Here is a 7,122-nt window from a genome sequence, read left to right on the forward strand (position 1 = left end):
GAACAAACTACTAACCCCAAGTAGTTTTAATTATATATGTAGTTATCCACCTATATTATAGCTACACAACTAGCCATAATATGCTATGTGTTTTTTTTTTCACAAGCAATTTTCTATTTTTTATTTTATTTTATTTAGAATTATAGAATTTTTTTATAGTATTTTAAATTAATTCATATATATATATATATATACACACACACACACATTACTAGTCAAAAAATGTTGAACAGTATTTTTCATGTTTTTTAAAGAATTCTCTTCTGCACCAAGCCTGCATTTATTTTATCCAAAATACAGCAAAAGAAGTAATACTGTGACATATTTTTACTATGTAAAATAACTTTCTATTTGAATATATTTTAAAATGTAGTTTATTCCTGTTGTTAAAGCTGAATTTTCAGCATCATTACTCCAGTCTTCAGTGTCACATGATCCTTCAGAAATCATTCTAATATTCTAATTTGCTACTCAACAAACATTTAATCAAATAAATGCAGGCTTGGTGAGCAGAAGAGAATTCTTTAAAAAACATTAAAAAATCTTACTGTTCAAAACAAATATTTTCAGAGTTTTCTTTTTTAATTTTATTTAAAAGCAACACTGTTGCTTTAAAACAGCAACTTCACACTGATTTGTTGTTTGACATATACCTGTTCACATTGCATAACAAAATGTCAATTCAAACATGTCCAAAAAAAAGTATGTATTGCAAAAGTAACGTTCATAGCTGTTGTACTGACTGATTCCTCCCCACTTGAGGGGCCCCGTAAAGTCTTTAACTGTTGGTGGTATGTGGTCAAATTGACAGAGCATCAAAAGCAGAAGTAAAATCTGTCGTGTGTACTCAAAGAGTGGAACAGTAAAAAGTGGCCACTTCTTTGAAACTTATCAATGAACACTTTCAGTTTTGCTCAACCTGTTGCATCATTTTCTAAATATCATTAGGTTTAAATCTTATCTGAGATCAAATCAATCTGTGACCTCAAAACATTCAATATTATTTTTATAGTATAGAAAGTAGTATATTAAGTTAATATAATAGTTAACATTAGCTATGAATGAAGAATACTTTTACAGCATTTAGGAATCTTGGTTAATGTTCTTTTCTACATATACGAAAACATGTTCACTATAGTATTTTTGTAAATTAACATTAACCAGGGAAAGCATGACCTGATCAAATGTACATCTTAAAAGCAAAGTAAGTGACTTTGGATAAAAACATTTGTCAAATGCATAAATATAAATATATAAATATAAACCAAGACAAATAAATGATTAAAAATAAATAAATTGTTGATGCATTTAAACTTACAGTAAAGTGCATGTTTATATAGCTACTATTTGTGACCCTGGACCACAAAACCAGTCATAAGGGTCCTTTTTTTTTTTTTATTGAGATTTGTACGCTATCTGAAAGCTGAATAAATAAGATTTCCATTGATGTATGGTTTGTTAGGATAGGACAATATTTGAAAATCTGGAATCTGAGGGTGCAAAAAAATCTAAATACTGAGAAAATCGCCTTTAAAGCTGTCCAAATAAAGTTCTTAGCAATGCATATTACTAATCAAAAATTAAGTTTTAACATATTTACAGTAGGAAATTTGCGAGATATCTTGATGGAACATGATCTTTACTTAATATAATAATGATTTTTGGCATAAAAGAAAAATCTATAATTTTGATCCATACAATGTATTTTTGGCTATTGCTACAAATATACCCCAGCGACTTAAGACTGGTTTTGTGGTCCAGGGTCACATTTTTATATATTTATGTTTTTACTATTTTTTTTCTCCATGCATTAATGCAATGAAAAACAGCAAAGAAAAATAAATATAAACCAAGATTAGTAAATGACAAAAAAATTTAATTCTTGCCTATTGTTACCTGGTAGTTAATCATGCCTAATGCATTAATTAATGTTGATGTATTTGAAACGTATAGTAAAGCGCATATTTCTATACACTCTTATGGTAATATTTATGACCATTTTTCTTTTATGCATCAATGCACTGAAACACAGCAAAGAAAGTAAAAAGTACGTATACCCTGCTTTCTGACCCAGACGGTGAAATGATCGACTTATACTCTTATTTCCTAAGTATTCTGTAAGTTCAATGTTTGCACTTCTTTGTGCTTGAGGCTTGTTCAAATGCTTCCCACACTCTCTTATATGTGAAAGAGGAAGTTAACCAGCTAAAGAAAGATGAAGGTAACTCAGTAACAGTCTCACAGGAAGAGGATTCTATCTGCTTCTGGTGAATTGGCCTTTTCCAGTGAGGTATCAGTTACAGTCTGTGGCTCCAGATATGCCAGAGCATCATGTTCTCTTGCATGATGTTCTCTAGGACCCCTGAGGAGCAGCATTTTCACAGTTCAAAACTGTTACTATCACCGATTTACAGGCAAACCTCCCCCTGACACGTTCCCTCCCCCCACCACACGCTTCTATGGAAAGTTGTGGCTGCTTGTGTTGCAATGCTTGATTGCCTGCAGAGAACAGTGTTAGGTGGTGTCTTTCTTGTTATCTTCTTTCTCTTCCTGCACTGGCGGCCCTTTCTGAAGATGACTATATTATCAGGGGGAACAGCAAAACCACAATATGCCATTGTATAAACTTCTGTCCATCCTGAGTCAAGCTATCCTGAGCTGAATCAGCGAGGTTAAAATTCACAAAGAAGCAAGAATGGATGAAGTTGGAATGGCTTAGGGCTACTACCCTATTTCTGCCATATCTTTTTATGGTAAGAATAGTTTTCTATTCCCAATTCAGGATGCTATTTCAAAACCAGTTACATTTTGGTACACATAGGTCAAACTTGTTTTAAAATGTAAAATAAGAAAATAAAATACTTTAGCCAGTGATATATACACAATCAAGATGGACACATTTTCCAATCTTCTAACACTAAAAGCCATATAAAGGGTCATATTTTAAATGCACAAACAAAAAGAAATAAAGCCAAAACATTTAGTCACTTTAATGTTTTTTTTTTTTTTTTTGCTTTGATGCTTTATCATTCTTTCATTCACAAAAGCAAAAGTGAGCAGTTATCTATATTTTAGAAACACCCCTTGTGTGTGAGTACCTGTCATCAATGATGATTCATTTATTGTAGCTCACATCTCATGAGCGTATTTTTTTAAAAGTAAACATTTAATTGATTATAACAAGTTTCAAGCAGTCATTCAGAAGAAAATAAAATATATTCTAAGGGATAGTGAATTTTGCTTGTTAACAAGATGACAGTGTGTGAACATGGTCTTTGCATGCTTATCTTTGTATGTCTGTCTAGACATGTTCTCTTTTTATACAGTCCTGATAAGAGACAAAATAAAACCTCATTGGAAGTGTGTAAGTGCTTTGGCTTTAAAATTGCAACATTTCTTTAAGCAGTGCTGATGAGGCAATCTACCAAACAATGGGATTCTTTGTTGAATGAACACAAGCCATTTAAATTCCACATCTAAAACATGTAGCTGGACAACATATGGAAGCTGTTTTAGAGATAGCTAGAAGCAATATGAATGAGTGATGTAAGACATTTAAACAGTCTTGGACTACAAAATGCCTCCCACTGAGTTTAACAACCACACATTACCACCACAAACTGGTCATACGACAAACTTTCTCTAGAAGGTCTATCCCAGACAAATCTGACATATGACCGACTTACCTTCAGTATAAAGTTAAACAGAAAAAAAAAAAGACTTTGTGTAATGTATTTTGGGATGAGGTAGCAGACTCAACTGAGTGTATACACAACTGATATGGCTATGTTGAGTGTAATGTGCATTAACATGACTAATGTTACATTTACTAAGCACTGCTCTCCTACAGTCTTTGTCCATTGTGCAATATTCATTTCATCTCATCTCATTAGTGGAATATATACAAATATTAAAAGTATTCTGGATCAAAGTGTGAAAGAAACACTAAAGGCCTGGTTCCAACATACAGAGGTTAGATTAGCCTATACGGGGCTGGCAGCTGAGATGAGAAGTGAACTGAGCGATGTCGTAATGCTGTACATCTGTTTGGAGTTCACTAGGTCTTGGTGCACTAGCCTCATTCAATGGCCTCTAGGTGGCAACATTTATAGGACATTCAAAATACATGCAGTTTTGTCCATTTGAGTCACTGATAAGCAGTGTGATTTATTTTGTGAAGCAGTGTGCAATTTTGAATATATATATATATATATATATATATATATATATATATAGGCTATATAGCCTAATTGATATAATCATTTTCATTAAACACTGCTTAAAATATCGTTAGTGTTTTGGAATGCCCTGAAAATCAAGTTGCACTAGAATAGTCTGATAAATGAGTTTTTAAAAGTGCAAAACTCCCATATTGTCTCTTTAATATGAGGTCATGACAACTGCATACATACCAATTATGGATAATAAATGTAGTTTAAACCGTTTAAGAAGAAGTAGAGCATATCAAACTGAACGTGTGAGAATTCTATTTTCCCTTTGTTGCATTCTAAGGTCAGCAGTTATAAAGGGGACATTCTACCAGAAACGTACATTTCCACTTGTAAAAATCTTGGGTGAAAAAAATATCTTATTCGTAAATCTGAACGTTGAGTCATATGGAGGACATATTAATCTATATGAAACACATATCATGCCATCTCAGCATGTTTTTATGATTGAAATAAATACATATTTATATGCATTTCACCCCTAAAATGTCAGGCCCTGTCACAGACAAATTGGTATATGTTAGAATGGTTTCCTAATGAATTTCTTTGATACAAATAGCATTTTCTTATTGGTCACATGTCCCTGATTGTATCTAACATGGTTTTGTAATTTCTATAAGGAATATAAGCAACTTTTCGGTCAACTGTAGTACACAAAATCACAGAATACTCCGCCAGGCACTCATATAGTTGTAAAAAAACTGCCTTTACATAAGAGATTTTTTCAAAGACATAGTAGTGGATATATACTCCAACCTTCATCTACACAGGTACAGAGATTAATTCATCAATATTTCCTCAAATATTACATTTTTATAACATAATTTCCTGTGTGACAGGACTGACCGAGGCGTGACAGGACTGACTTTATGGATTTAGTTGATGCAGAAAAAGTTATGTTTTGTGTTCTTTATTTAAGTTTTGATAAGCATTCCTATTTTAAATTATTATTATAATTTTAATGTTAATGTAATATTAGACTATGGTAAAGTTCAGCCAATGACATATAATATGTCAGAGAATTGCTAAAAATGTTATCTGTTTTTGCAAATAAACTCAATGTATTGAAATACAATTAATATACTAATATGCAGTGCTACATAGGCCTAGGTAAAAGAGGGATAAAATTCAAAAAATTTGTCGATGAGCATAAAAAGCTTCAGATTTACAGTGTAATGTCTATTTATTCAAATAATGTTTTACTATGGCATGCGTTAAATACATATTATATGCAATAAAGGTAATAAAAAACAACAATGCCATTCATTTGTAAGGCCTGAATAGCAGTAACTGTGGTACCACATAATATTACGGCTCAGTAATAACAGGGCAATACAATGGTAATAATGGTAATATCACTTAGGAAATTACATGGTAATAACGGAAATTGCATGTAATTTCCTAGGTAATAATGTAGATATTACCATGGTATCTGTATGAATTGGAATAATTACAGTCATCATTACATAAAGCTTATATAGATGACAATTACATCTATATATGAAGAGTTTATTTGCAAAAACAGATAACTCCGTTTTTTTTAATTTTCAAAAATCATGTTTTTTATTATGTAATCATGTTTTTATTGTGTTTTATTGTGTTAGTTAGCTGTAATTATTAGTTATTTTGAACCCAATCTAAATAACTCAACTGCAGTTTGATTGAGATTAATTGCAATGCACAATGAAAAAACATAATTTTTTATCTGTTTTTGCAAATTAACTCTTCATACACACATATATATATATATATTCTGATCTTCCATCTGCATGCATTTTATAACCCTGTACTCTTCCTGTGACACCTATTGACTCATTTTCAGGACAAACATCTCAGTCTTCCCCGTCTCAAGCGCTTGTGAAAGGAGCAGGTTGTGTGGGGTTGAGGTTGGAGTGCTGTGTGAGATGTGTATTTGCATGATTTACTCCATTGTAATTATCTGAAGGGGAAAGCGGCTTTTCCGGTGCTGAGTAATGAATATGTTGTTTTATCATCAACAGCCTCCATCAGTGTGATGAGAAAGAAATTACTATTATTTTGTCGGCTGTTTTTCAAAGGGGGCAATATAAGCAGCATCTAAATCAATCTACTTTAATAAAACGTTTGATTATATAGCCAGATGACCCAAGGATACAATTAATTAGCCTTTGCAAATGGCAAAATTTTCAATTTGAAAGTAAAAAGAAATGCTTTAAAGGCTTGGAGAGCTTCCTCTAAGACCTCAATAGATTGGGTGTACCTCAATCTATTGCTCAAATTTCTCACTTAAAGAGACAGTTTGCCAATATTTTTTTGTGAGTATTTATTGATTTATTCTGTAACTAATTTTTGATTCAATTTCACTTAAAACGAAGTATTTTCTTCTTTCTATGTATGTATGTATTTATTTATTTATTTTATTTATTTATTTATTTATTTATTTGTTTGTGCTATTTACAATGTATAGAGGGCATCTGCATAAAAATATAGTGTCCTCCTCAATAGCCAGTCACTTTAAGTTTCTTAAACTACTGTCATCGTGGAGCAGTTTGAAGCTCTTAGTCATCATTTTTATAGTTTTCCAAGAGGTCAGGGATTAACTAGTTAACTAGTTAGTCACTTCTAGTAGATGCTGTAACTATACCATTATCTGTGTCCTCAAGAGAATAATTACATGAGGAGTGCAGTTTTGTCTTTCTCTACAATGCATATGTGATATATGCAGAGACTTCTGATGGCTGATGAACTTGAAATGTCCCAGCCTTCCTTATCCGTTGTAGCTCTAAAAATGTCGCATTTCATACAAAATTTCACAGTCATATTGTTCCATTTTCTCCTCTCCCAGTGTTTCCCTTTTACCCTTGTGCTGGCCTAAAATAAAAGCAAAAAAAACATAAAAATATATTTTATATAT

This window comes from Sinocyclocheilus anshuiensis, unplaced genomic scaffold (assembly GCF_001515605.1).
Source record: "Sinocyclocheilus anshuiensis isolate Anshui unplaced genomic scaffold, SAMN03320099.WGS_v1.1 scaffold822, whole genome shotgun sequence".
Lineage (NCBI taxonomy): Eukaryota > Metazoa > Chordata > Actinopteri > Cypriniformes > Cyprinidae > Sinocyclocheilus > Sinocyclocheilus anshuiensis.